At 36.6% G+C, this 14,386-nt stretch overlaps 1 pseudogene across 1 annotated transcript; it reads left to right on the top strand.

Moving 5' to 3' along the window:
* Positions 1 to 11,138: 11,138 nt before the first annotated feature.
* Positions 11,139 to 12,133, top strand: LOC311183306 (olfactory receptor 2T29-like; annotated as a pseudogene). Its single transcript has one exon. The product of its transcript is annotated as an olfactory receptor 2T29-like (transcript).
* The last annotated feature ends 2,253 nt before the right edge of the window (positions 12,134 to 14,386 follow it).

The following is a 14,386-nucleotide window of genomic DNA, read 5'->3' as shown; positions in this document are numbered from 1 at the left end:
ATTATGATATTGCCTGTAATCAGTTTCATTGTATGAACACTTTGTTCTTTACTCTTTTTGTTTATTATGTACAAAATAAAATGAGCAACTTCTACTATAAATAGATACAATTCAAGAAATGTGATGTCAGTTTTGTTCATGATTCATAAAGAATTAACAATGCCGGGCCTCCCCTGGTGGTGCAGCAATTGAGCGCTGGCTGGGCTATGAAGTTGCCTACAGCCTCTGCAGTGCCAGTTCGATCCCAGGACGCCGGCAAGGGTCCCATATGGTGCAACAGACCTCTCCTGACATGCACGCTGTTCCCCTCAACAGTGTATTTCGTCAGTCTGTCTGTTCTGTTCCTTGCTCTGGCTCTGGTGAATTCTCTCACCCTTTCATGCTTCTGACTGTACCCAGTGCTTGCATAAAAAAATAATAAATAAATAAATAAATAAATAAAAAATTGACAATGTCATTAATGTTGCTAATTAAAATAACAATATAAATAACAGGTTATGTATTTTTAAATTAATGAAATACAAAATTTATCTATAAAAATGATTATTTTTTTATTTTTTAAAAGATTTATTTGTTTATGCATACAAAAGCTAAGGTATTGGGCAGAGGTGTGGGGGCTGAGAGATTCATCAGAGACAGAGTGGGCAATAGAACAGGCAGATCGATTGAAGTACACTGCTGAGGGAAGCAGTCAGTGAGTCAGTAGAGGTCTGATGCACCACATGGGTTGCTCCCTGGCTGGCTGGGGATCGAACTCATGCTGTAGTGGCTGCAGATGGCTTCATAGGCTGGGTCTTAACTCCTTGCACCACCAAGGAGGCCCCAAGAGCGATTTTAATTATATAAATTTTATATATAGAAATTTAAAATAATTCCAGTTAGATGATGGTTCATGATATATAATAAATTGTATCTGAAATATATTTACAAAGAGAAAAAAAAATCACCAAAATAATCTAAAATTCTTGAATTTTATTCTCTTTATTTGTATGATTTAATTTTTTCATTCCAATATGGGATTGAAAATGGCCAAAACTAACTTTACTGATTTTTCCTTTTTGTATTATAGCAACAAGGTGTTAAATGATTCATGTTCAAGCAATGAGCCCTCTGCTTTTTCAAAGTTCAATGTCTTTTTCTTTCCCCTCAGGTAAGTTACTATTTATTTGTTTTTATAAGTAGATAATTATGTATAACAATTCTAAAATGTTGGCTACTAATGTTTGGCCTTATTATTAATTAGTATTAGCTCAAATTTATTTTGGTTCATTTAGCACCATGACATGAAGATCTACCTGTTGTTGTATCTAGTATTTTCATAAATATTTTATTATGTTGGAAAGGCACTAATGTTTCGTAAGAACACAAAACATTTTGTTTTCCAAGCTGTATAATTAGTCAGCAGTATTTTTTGAGCAAATGATAAAAAAAGAAACAGAATATTAGGTTTTCTGTTTTTGATTTTGCTTCTTAATTGTGGTAAAATATTTTTCATCTAAATTTGCTATGTTAGGTCTCCCTGGTGACACAGAGGGTTGTGTACAGCCCTGTGAGACTGTCAGCAGTGTCTGCAGCACAGGTTAGATTCTCAGCCAGCGAGGGACATATCTACATGGCACAACAGACCTTTCCTGTCTCACCTACGCTCCCCTCAGCAGTGTTTTCCGCCATCTGCCTGTTCTGCTGCCTGCTCTGTCTCTAGTGAATTCTGTCACCCTCCGATGACTCTCACCTGTACCACAGTTCTTGTAAAAAAAAAAAATCTTAAAAAATAAAATAAAGGTGCCATCTTAACCATTTTAGTTATAAACTCACTAATCAAAATCAATTTCACATTGTTTCCCAATCAATTTCCAGATTATATTCAGCTAACAAAACTGGAATTATCACCATAATACAACAATTCCCAAATTACCCTTATACCCCAATCACTGGCAACTGCTGGTATAGATTGTCACCCAGTTTTTGTAAGACTTTAAAACAGTTCTAGGTATATAGAAAAACTGAGAGGAATATACATACAGTACCCACATAAATCAAGCCCAATATAGGCTTCAATCTTATTATCAACATACCCATCACAGTGGTACCATTGCTACAATTGATGAAACTGTCATAGCATAATCACTCAAAGTGCACAGTTTATGTTGTTTCACTCTCATTGTTGCACAAACAGTTGGTCTGGACTAATTTCATGGATCAATCATATCTGTTTGTACTGATATCTGGAGAAAGTTCAATGCCAAAAATCCACCTTTTTGCCTATTCATCCCTATCTCCACATTTTCCCTCAAACCCTGAAAATACATTGCTGGCGTTGTTATTTTCAATTAATAGTCATCAGCTAAGTCCATTATAAATGAAAAGAGAACAAAAACAGCTGGAACTACATCAAACTAAAAAGTTTATGTACATCTAAAGAGACAGCAGTCAAAATGAACAGACAGGGCCTCCCCGGTGGCGCAGCGGTTGAGCGCTGGGTTGCGAAGCTGCCTGCAGCCTCTTCGGTGCTGGTTCAATCCCCGGCTGCTCCCCCGCCACCAGAGGAGGGTCCCACATGGCGGGCAGACCTCTCCTGCCGCCCGCTGCTCCCCTCAGCAGTGTACTTCGGTCCTTCTGCCTGCTCTGCTCCCCGCTCTGGCTCTGGTGAATTCTCTCACCCTCCCGCGTATCTGACTGTACCCAGTGCTTGTATAAATAAATAAATAAATCTTTAAAAAAAAAAAAAATGAACAGACACCCTTCTGAATGGGAGAAAGTATTTGCACATCATGCATCAGATATGGGACTGATACGAAATATTTTCTTTTCTTTTTTTTAAAGATTTATTTATTTATTTATACAAGCACTGGATACACTCAGAAGCACAGGAGGGTAAGAGAATTCAACAAAGCCAGAGTGAGGAGCAGAACAGGCAGACTGACGAAACACACTGCTGAGGGTAGCAGTGGGTGGCAAGAGAGGTTTGTCGCACCATGTGGGACCCTCGCCGGCAGCCGGGGATGGACCTGATGCTGCAGAGGCTGCAGAGGCTGCAGAGGCTTGCAGACAGCTTTGCAGACCAGTACTCTACCACTGCGCCACCAGGGAGGCCCTCTTCCATGGTTTTGTAGTGGAGTTTTGAAAACTGTTCTCTCTCTGTGTTGTATGATTCTCCTGAGGTCTCATGTATCCAATATTTAAGGGTTTTCCTTCTCCTCATTATTTGCTTCAGGACGCTGCTGCTGTACAGTCTTTTCCCCCCTATGTTTCCTATCATTTTATATTTAAATAGTAATATTTTCATTTCTTATTTTCCCATTTGGATTTGTTTTATATCTTTTTCTTGCCTAATTGCTTTGACTTAGCACTTTCAGTACTATGTTGAACAATGATGGTAAAAATGGACATCTTGTCTTGTCCGTGATCTGAGAGAAAGTTATTTTAATTTGTTATTTTATTTTAAGATTTATTTTATTTATTTATACAAGCACTGGGTACAGTCAGAAGCACGGGAGGGTGAGAGAATTCACTAGAGCCAGAGAGGGGAGCAGAGCAGGCAGAAGGACCAAAGTACACTGCTGAGGGGAGCAGTGGGCGGCAGGAGAGGTCTGCGCGCCATGCGGGACCCTCCACTGGTGGCCGGGGAGCAGCCGGGGATCATACCGGTGCTGCAGAGGCTGCGGGCAGCTTCGCAACCCAACGCTCAACCGCTGCACCACCAGGGAGGCCCAATTAATTTTAGACCATTTAACATGATGTTAGCTATGGGTTTCTTATAAATGACCATTATTATTACTGATATAAAACCCTTTTAGTCTCATTTTATTAAATATTATGTATGTCTATCATGGATTTTATTCTCTAAAAATAGAATCATATTATAAATGCTATTCTTCCATCTGCTATTCAGGCTTAATGAAATACAGTAAAGCCAGTCTGTTTAATTTGTTAGCTGGTCACTGATTATTTCAAATATAAAGAAGTTACGCTTTTGCCATTTGCCATGTGGAGATTAAATTCCAACATATTTATTATAAATGTTGAATCCTTTTGAATGCTTATTCAGCATCTACTGAATGATTCTCTGACTTTATCTTTCCATTTGTGAATGTGGTGAATAACATTGATTGATTTGCATATATTGAGAAATAGTGCATCCTGGAATGAATCCTGCTTGGTCATGATAGATAATTATCTTAATATGTTGCTGGATTTCACTTGCCAATATTTTGTTGAGGATTGCTGCATATCTACTCATCATAGTTTCTTTGAATGTTTGGTAGTATTCATTGGAGAAATCATATGGTCTTGTTTTTTTTTTTTTATTTGAGATTTTTATTACTGTTTTTATTTCTGTGCTTGTGATTGATTGGCCTGAGAAGATATCTATATCTTCATTACTGGATGAATTTTAGAAAGTTGTATGACTCTATTTTTTTTTCTCTTTTTGCTAGAATTTCTAATGTGTTTACATAATCATAGATTATGAAGTTCTTTTCTAATTTCTGGACTCTATGTTGTAATTTCAACTCTTTCATTTTTGATTATTTTTATTAGGGTTGTCTCTCTTTCTTGGTTTATCAGTTTATTTATTCTGAGAATCAATATTTGGCTTCATAGATTTTTATTACTGTATTTCACGTATTGTTTTCTTTTATTTCTCTCTGATTTTAATATCTGCCTCCTTCTACCTATGTGTGATTTCATTTATAATTATTTTTCTAGTTCGTTCAGATGCAAAGTTAGATTATTTATTTGAGATTGTTTCTTGTTTATTCCTGTGTACCTGTGTTAGATGAACTATATAAAACAGAAAATAAAATTTTGGACCATAAGAGAAAGAAGGAAGATTATATGAGAATAAACCAGAAGCAAGAGTGAGTAAATCAGGACAAATGAAACAACTCTGTGTTGAATGATAGAATTGATGATCTTAGTACAGTATATATACTAAACCAAAAAAAAATATGCAAATTCAATGTAATCCCTATTAAAATGTTTTTTAATCTAAAAGATCATGTTTTGTTGAAATAGAAACATCCATTCTAAATTTTTATGTAATCTCAAGGAATCTGAAGTATTCTCAAAACAATACAACAAAAGAACAACACTGGAGGACATACAATTCCTGATTTCAAATTTACTACAAAGATATTATCCTATAAACCATGTGACAATGAAGACAAAGAGATCCATTGAGTAGATTAGAGAGGACAGAAATAAATGTTCACATACTATAAACTTTTTTTTGGTCAATGGAGCAAAAAATATTCAATGAGAAAATTAGACTTATTAGAAAAATGGTTGGCTACAAGTAAAATAATGAAGTTAAACCCTTGTTTAATATCATGGGCAAAACAAACAAAGAAACAAACAAAAATACCTGAGAGGAGAAAGCATATATTGTACAAAAATGAGCAATAATGTAAAATATATACAAATGAATACATAATTTAAAAAATAGGGAAGTTCTAAGAAAAAAAAGAACAACACAAAATGGATCAAAACGAAACATAAGACTTAAAACTGGGGCCTCCCTGTTGGGTCAAGATGCAGCCTATGAAGTTGTCAGCAGCCACTTCCGCACAAGTTCGATCCCGGCCAGGGAGCAACCCACATGGCACAGCAAACCTCTCCTGACTCTTCTGCTGCTTCCCTCAGCAGTGTATTTCAGTCAATCTGACTGTTCTGTTCCCCACTCTGTCTCTGATGAATCCTCTCACCCCCACAACTAGGGCCTGTACCCCAGTTCTTGTATGCATGAATAAATAAATCTTTTAAAAAAACTTAAAACTATAAAACGTATAGACGATAATATAGAGGGAACGTTGGAGTTGTTCATGATTGTTTTTTTAAATGATATCAAAGAATATGTAATAAAAGAAACAGAAAAATTGGACTTCAAAAATTTAAACAAATATCTGTGTAAACAGTGACTACCTACAGAACAAAATGACAACACAGATAATGGAATAAATTTTCATTATTTTTTTCAAATCATATACTTATAGAAGGAATAATATCTAAAATGTAAGAGAATACTAAACATACACAGAGAAACCAACCTAATTTAAAATGGACAAATGCCTGAATAGACATCTCACCAAGAATATATGTAAATTGATAATCAACACTTTAATTTTTTAAAGATTTATTTATTTATGCATACAAGAGCTGGGGTATAGGCCTGAGATGTGGGGAGTGAGAGGATTCACCAGAGACAGAGTGGGGAACGGAATAGGCAGACTGACTTAAATACACTGCTGAGGGGAGCAGAGTGGGAGACAGGAGAGGTCTGCTGTACCATGTGGATTGCTCTCTGGCTGGCCAGGGATTGAACTCGTGCTGCAGATCGCTTCATACTGTGGTGCTTAACCCCTTGTGCCACCATGGAAGACCCCATAATAAACACTTCAAAATGTGCTCAATTCTCCTCATGGACCAGATACAAATAGAATATTAGATATTGCCACAAACCATTCAAACGACTACTAACAAAGATACAGAAAACATCAAGTTTGGTGGTATGGAGCAGTTGAAACATATCCACTTTTTGTGAGAATGTAAAATGACACAGCTATTATAGAAGGGAGTAAGGGAGTTCCTTTAAAAATAAAATTAAACAGCATCCCTGGTGGCGCAGAGGGTTAAGTCTAGCACTATGAAGTAATCAGCAGCCACTGCACAGGAGTTTGATCCCTTGGTCAGGTAAGCGAGCTAACCCACATGGCTCAGCAGACCTTTCCTCTCTTTCCCGCTACTCCCCTCAATAGTGTATTTCACTAGATCTGCCTGTTCTGTTCCCCACTCTGTTTCTGGTGAATCCTCTCACCCTCCCACACTTCTGGCCTACACCCCAGCTTGGTATGCATAAATAAATAAATCTTTAAAAAAATAATCATAGAACTGCAATCATATATAACTGTAATCTTGCATTCATCTCCCAAATATATGTGCTAAATTATTGAAAACTACGTTTCAAAGAGATATTTTTACACTCGTAATAATAGCAGCATTTTTCACAAAAGCTAATAGTGTTTTTCACAATGGCAACTTGTGTTCATGGATCCATGAAGAATAAACATAATGTGTGTATATAAAATATTAGTCGACACTGAAATGAAGGAATATCCATAATGTGCTTTAACATGAATGAACTTTGATGACATTATGGTATGTGAAATAGCCAGTCACAGAAAAGCTAATCCTCTATCATTTCACAGCTATAAATGGAGTATTCAAAAAACACAAATACAGAAAGCATAATAGTGGTTGTCACAGGATGTGGGAAAAATAATGATTAGTTTTAGTTAACTGCTATAAAGTAAGAAAAAAGTAAATGCAATATTAAAGTATCATAGATTGTAATTAAATGCTGGAAGAAAATATATAATCAATACCTGGAAGAGTGATAGAGACAAATATGAAATGAGACAACCTCAACTTTAATTTCTACCACAGTACTGATTAGTGGTGTTGTCTTTGATATATTAATTGATCTCAGATAGTTAATATTGATTTACTTGAAAATTAATTGATTATATATTTGTATTTATAATATATAAACACCCATAAATACATGCTTATCATGTATTAAATATATTTTAGAATGAAAAGAATATATGTAAACTAACTCATTTATTTAACAGATATTTTACTAACAAATGATGATATCTGAGATTATTTTAAATATTGGTTAAAATTTGGGGGAACACAATACATATAATAATAAAATATAATATTAAAAATACTAATGAGAAAACCAGAATGGTAAAGTTTATATATTTATTAATATTTTCATTACTGTTAACTTCATGATTCTAAAATGCCAGGAGGATTTATCAAAATAAACCTTCAACCATTCTTCTAATGGGCATAGTAAATCAAAGGATGATGTCACTTTACTACTAAAAATGTAAAAAAACATTTGCGCATCTGGATGAAGCTTACAGTATCATCTGGTGGAGGCTTCAACCAAACAGGCAGGCAGAACTGAAGGAGCAATAGGGTGATTATATTATTGATGTTATTTTGCTGAACATTTTATTTTATTAATTCTTGACATTATTTCCTCAATTATTTGTTTATCATCTACTTTAATCAGAAAAGCTAATGCAATTTTCTTTATGAAATTCCTTCTTTTTTAAAGATTTGTTTATTTACACAACAGCTGGGGTATAGGCCAGAGGCAGGAGAGAGTGTGAGGATTCACCAGAGACAGAGTGGGGAGCAAACAGGTAGACAAACAGAAAGCACTGCTGAGGGGAGGAGCCGGAGTAACAGGATTGGTCAGCTGCGCCATGTGGGAATCGAACCCAGGCTGCAGAGGCTGCCGACAGCTTCATGATGTTGCACTCAACCCACTGCACCACAGGGGAGGCCCCCTTTATGAAATTCTTACAATAATACTTATTTATTCTAATACATTAGAAAATTTATTTTCATTTTATAATTATTGAGGAAATAAATAATACACATTATTAGAAGATTTGTTTGTTTCCCTAAGACTAACATTTTACAGAGGGAGAGAGGGATATTAATTTGGGAATGATTATTTCTGCCAGTAGAACACTGAAACAAATGTGTTAATCATAGTTATGTTTCCATGTTCAAACTAACAGGTGACCTAACATCAAAATTGCAAAGTTTGGAGAGAGGGCTGTGTTCCAAAAGATCTGAGGCACTTAGAGTTGTGTGTCCCACAGCTAATTGAGAGAAATTCCTCCCTCAAAGTAGTTTATTATATTAGATACTTTCCACAAGAACTTGAATTTTTAAAAATTTGTGAATGGGTAAAATAAGTGCTTTACAGACTTGTGTGGAAGATTAAATGTGGTGCAATATAAACACTTGCTAGAAAACTTCATTTACAGATTATTTTTCTAACCACCATTATCAATGTTTCCCCAAATTAAACATGCACCTAGATGTTCACAATCTCAAACAATTGAACAAGGAATACATAAAATAAGCAATTTCCTTGCACAGCATGTATGCATCCCTTGTCTGTGGGATGTTAGTTGTGACTTGATCATAGCCATCTCTATTTATCCAAGTGCATTAAGAATTTGCATAGTGTCCCAGGATAACTCTCCTCTTCTTGCTCCATTCACCTAGCAAACAACTTTGTGGTTTCAACATACTTTCAAAATGTCTAAAAGTCTAAAGTTTCCCAGAAAGAGAAGTCAATATTCCTTCTTGTAGGTGAGAGCTTTGAAATTTAACATTTAACATGTCAGAAATTGAAAGCTGCAGTGATTTAATCTTTCTATGAGAAAATGTAGAGGAAGCTATTATTATTTTATGGAAGGTCAGATGTATGTTGTGTGTACTGATCTTATTTCTATTAGAATTTTATTAAAAGTCAACCTCAAATACTGGCTCAATATCGCTACTTGTAATTGGTCTGTTTAGGTGTTCTATTTCTTCTTTCTCTAGCTTTGGGTGATTGTAGAGTAGTATGAATTTGTCCATCTCCTCTAGATGGTATGATTTCAATCTTGGTGTATCTGTTGATGTTTGTCTTGTGTCCCAGTATGTGATCGATCCTGGAGAATGATCCGTGTGCACTGGAGAAAAATGTGTACTCCGTTTTTTGGGGGGTTTAGTGTTCTATAGATGTCTGTTAAGCCCAAGCGCTCTCGGTCCTTATTTAGAGCTTTAGTGTCTTTACTTATTTTTATGTCTTGTTGATCTATCCATTGTTGACAGTGGTGTGTTGAAGTCTCCCACTACATATGTTTTCTCTGATGTCTGTTTTCAGAGATGACAATAGTTGTCTGATATATTTTGGTGCTCCTTCGTTTGGTGAGTATATGTTGATGAGTGTTATTTCTTCTTGAAGTATTGTCCCCTTGATCATAATGTAGTGACCGTTGGGGTCTCTTTTTATCTTTTTGAGTTTGAAGTCTGTTTTATCTGATATAAGTATAGCTGTTCCTGCTTTCTTTTTTGGTCCATTTGCTTGTAGGATTGTTTTCCATCCTTTAACTTTGAGTCTATATTTATCTTTTGTAGCTAAATGTTTTTCCTGGAGACAGCAAAAGGTTGGGTTTTGTTTCTTAATCCAGCCTGCGACTCTGTGTGTAAGGACCCTGACCTACTCCTGCAGTGTACACAAGAACAGTCTCATATAGCAATGAAAGACGTAATCTGAAAATTTCTATATATATTTTCCCAATTCAGGGCCTCCCCGGTGGTGCAGCGGTTGAGCACTGGGTTGCGAAGATGCCCGCAGCCTCTGCAGTGCTGGTTCGATTCCCGACTGTTCCCCGGCCACTGGCGGAGGGTCCCACATGGTGTGCAGACCTCTCCTGCTGCCCTCTGCTCCCCTCAGCAGTGTACTTTGGTCCTTCTGCCTGCTCTGCAACCCGCTCTGGCTCTGGTGAATTTTCTCACCCTCCCAAGCTTCTGGCTATACCCATTGCTTGTATAAATAAGTAAATAAATCTTAAAAAAAAACTTTAAAAAATTAAAATAAACATATTTTCCCAATTCAATACTTTCCAAATCCTTCTTATGTTGAATATACACCGAAGACTTTTTTTTTTTCCTTTTAAGATTTATTTATTTATTTATACGAGCACTGGGTACAGTCAGAAATGCAAGGAGGGTGAGAGAATTCACCAGAGCAGGGAACAAAACAGGCAGACCAATGAAATACACTGCTGAGGGGAGCAGCGGGCGAAGCAGGAGAGGTCTGTGTGCCATGTGGGACCTTCACCGGGGGCTGTGGATCGAACCGGCGCTTCAGAGGCTGCGGGCAGCTTCACAGCCCAGTGCTCAACCACTGTGCCACCAGGGGAGGCCCTACACTGAAGACTTTTGTAAGATTCGGTTGGATTCTCAAAACAAGAGGTTAGATTTATATTTGTATAACAAAAATGTTGGAGATAAATTTTTAATTTCTTTTTTCATTAATTTAGATTTAGTTTTTTTTTAAACTCAGCAGCTCTGCAAATACATTTTCAATATTTATGTTTATGAATGACAGTATTATTATTTATTACATTTTCTCATGACCTCAGTTTAGCAACAGGACTCAAAAACCACGCACAAACACACACATACACACACACTCAGTAAACATTCATTTCAGGTGACCATTAACCCCAAAGCTCTCCTTGGAAATCTAGATGAAACTTCTTTGGAAAAACATGAATTGGATGGTCAACAATACTGAACAGTCTGATTTCATCCCGGTGGGACTCTTCGGTCAATTCAAATATCCATCTCTCCTTTGTTTGATCATTGTTGTGATTTTCCTGATGGCTTTGTCTGGAAACACCATTCTGATCCTACTTATATACACTGATGTCCATCTCCATACCCCCATGTACATTTTCATCAGCCAGTTTTCTCTCATGGACATGACCTACATTTCTGTCACTGTGCCCAAGATGCTCATGGACCAGATCATGGGTGTGGATAAGATCTCCGTCCCTGATTGTGGGATACAGATATTTCTCTATGTGACACTAGTGGGTTCAGAATTCTCCCTTCTAGCTGCCATGGCTTATGACTGCTATGTAGCCATCTGCCACCCCCTTTGATACCCTCTCCTCATGAACCATAGTGTGTGTCTGCTCCTAGCATCTGGATGGTGGCTCCTGGGCCCAGTGGATGGCTTTTTGTTCACATCCATCACCATGACCTTCCCCTTCTGCCGATCCCATAAAATTCATCATTTCTTCTGTGAAGTTCCTCCTGTACTGAAGCTCTCCTGCTCAGACATCTCCTTCTATGAAATTCTCATGTACCTGTGCTGTGTCCTCATACTCCTCATGCCTGTGATAGTCATTTCAAGCTCCTATTACTTTATCCTCCTCACAATCCACAGGATGAACTCAGCAGAGGGCCTGAAGAAGGCCTTTGCCATTTGTTCCTCACATATGACTGTGGTTGTCCTTTTTTATAGGGCTGCCATTTACATTTACATGCTCCCCACTCCTACCATACCTGTGAGAAGGACATGGTGCCTGTCTTTTATGCCAGACTCTCTCCTGTGCTAAACCATTTAATCTACAGTCGCTGGAATAAGGATGTTATGGGGGCTCTGAAGAAAATGTTGAATGTGGGACCTGTCTCTCAAGAAACTATGAAAGAGAAAACTGATATTAATGTGATTTTTCCTACTCTCCACACATCATAAGTTTATAATACTATGACAAAATTATTATTCTTTATTCTTCACACCATGGTGTCTCATTTCATTTTCACAACTTTTTTTTTAATAATAAATTTTATTTTTATAATCCCCATACAATTGCAACCCCCTTATTTTGACCCCAATCCCTCCCCTCCCGCCCTCTACACCCCACAGAGTGTCTCTGGTTCATAGTTTTTTGTTGATTTTGATTTTCACTTTCTTATAGTTACTCATTTTCCTAGTACCTTATTTAAGTTTTCTAGATTCCTGCTATGAGTGAGACCATCCGGTATTTTTCTTTTTCTTTCTGGCTTATTTTGTTGAGCATGATCCCTTCCAGCTCCATCCATGTTGCTGCAAATTGCATGTGTTTATCTTTTTTGAATGCTGAGTAATATTCCATAGTATATATGCACCACATCTTCTTGATCCAGTCATCTATTTTTGGGCATTTGGGTTGTTTCCAAAGCTTAGCTATTGTAAACAGTGCTGCTATAAACATAGGGGTGCAGGTGCTCTTTGGAATTGATGTTTCTGTGTCCTTTGGGTAAATACCTAGGAGTGGAATTGCTGGATCATATGGAAGCTCTATGTTTAGTAGGTCTAGGAATCTCCACACAGCTCTCCATAGTGGTTGAATCATTTTTCACTCCCACCAGCAGTGCAGGAGAGTTCCTTTTTTTCCACACCCTCGCCAACATTTGTTGTTGCTAGTTTTTTTTAATATGTGCCATTCTCACTGGTGTGAGATGGTATCTCATGGTAGTTTTGATTTGCATTTCCCTGATTACAAGTGATGTTCAATATTTTTTCATATGCCTGTTGGCCATTTGCATTTCCTCTTCAGAGAAATTTCTTTTTAGCTCTTCTGCCCATTTTATCACTGGATTATTTTCTTTGTTTTTGTTTAGTCTCATCAGCTATTTGCAGATTTTTGTGATCAGTCCTTTATCATTAGTGTTGGGTGCAAAAATGTTCTCCCAGCCGGTGGGGTTTCTCTTTGTTTTGGTTATTGTCTTTTTTGCTGTGCAGAAGCTCTTTAATTTGATGTAGTCCCAGCTGTTTATCTTTGCCTTCACTATCACTGCTTTGGGTGATGTGTCTGTAAAGATGTCTTTGATGTGCAAATCACGTAGTGTTTCGCCTATATTTCCTTCTATATATTTTATGGTTTCAGGTCTTATGTCTAGTTCTTTAATCCATTTTGAGTTGATTTTTGTGTATGGTGTGAGGTAGTGGTCAAGCTTCATTCTTTTGCATGTAGCAACCCAGTTTTCCCAGCACCATTTATTGAACAAACTTTCTTTGCTCCAATGCATAGTCTTTGCTCCTTTGTCAAAGATTAGTTGACCATAAATCTGTGGGTTTATTTCTGGATTTTCTATTCGATTCCATTGGTCTGTATGTCTGCTCTTGTTCCAATACCATGCAGTTTTGATGATTATGGCTTTGTAGTAGAGTTTGAAGTCTGGGAGTGTGATGCCTCCATTCCCATCTTTTTTTTTTTTTCAGTAGAGCTTTGGCTATTCGGGGTTTTTGTGATTCCATATGAATTTCATCAATAATTGTTCTATTTCTTTGAAGAATGACATTGAAATTTTGATTGGAATAGCATTGAATCTGTATATTGCTTTTGGTAGGATGGCCATTTTAATAATGTTTATTCTTCCAATCCATGAGCAGGGGATGTCTTTCCATTTCTTTGTGTCTTATTCTATTTCTTTTAACAGTGTTTTATAGTTTTTTTGTATAGGTTCTTTACCTCTTTTGTTAGATTTATTCCCAAATATTTGATTTTTTTTTTGTTTCAATAATAAAAGGGATTTTTTTTTATTTCTTCTTCTTCAGATTTATTGTTTGTGTATAGGAAGGCTACTGACTTTTGCATGTTGATTTTGTATCCTGCCACTTTACTGAACTGATTGATGAGTTGAATTAGTTTTTCTGTGGAGTTTTTGGGGTTCTCTATGTATATTATCATATCATCTGCAAATTGTGATAGATTGACTTCTTCTTTTCCTATTTGGATTCCTTGTATGTCTTTCTCTTGTCTTATTGCTCTGGCTAGGACTTCCAGTATTATATTGAAAAGCAGTAGTGAGAGTGGACATCCTTGTCTTGTTCCAGATCTTAATGGAATTGCTTTCAGCTTCTCACCATTGAGAATGATACTGGCTGGGCTGTTGGTTTGTCATAGATGGTCATTGTTTGTCTTTCCTTTGATTTTATTTATTTATTCTTTTAATAACTTTTTTT

Source organism: Talpa europaea (genome assembly GCF_964194135.1).
Source record: "Talpa europaea genome assembly, chromosome: 13".
In the NCBI taxonomy this organism is placed as follows: Eukaryota; Metazoa; Chordata; class Mammalia; order Eulipotyphla; family Talpidae; genus Talpa; species Talpa europaea.
This window is presented reverse-complemented; position numbering and strand designations above follow the sequence as displayed.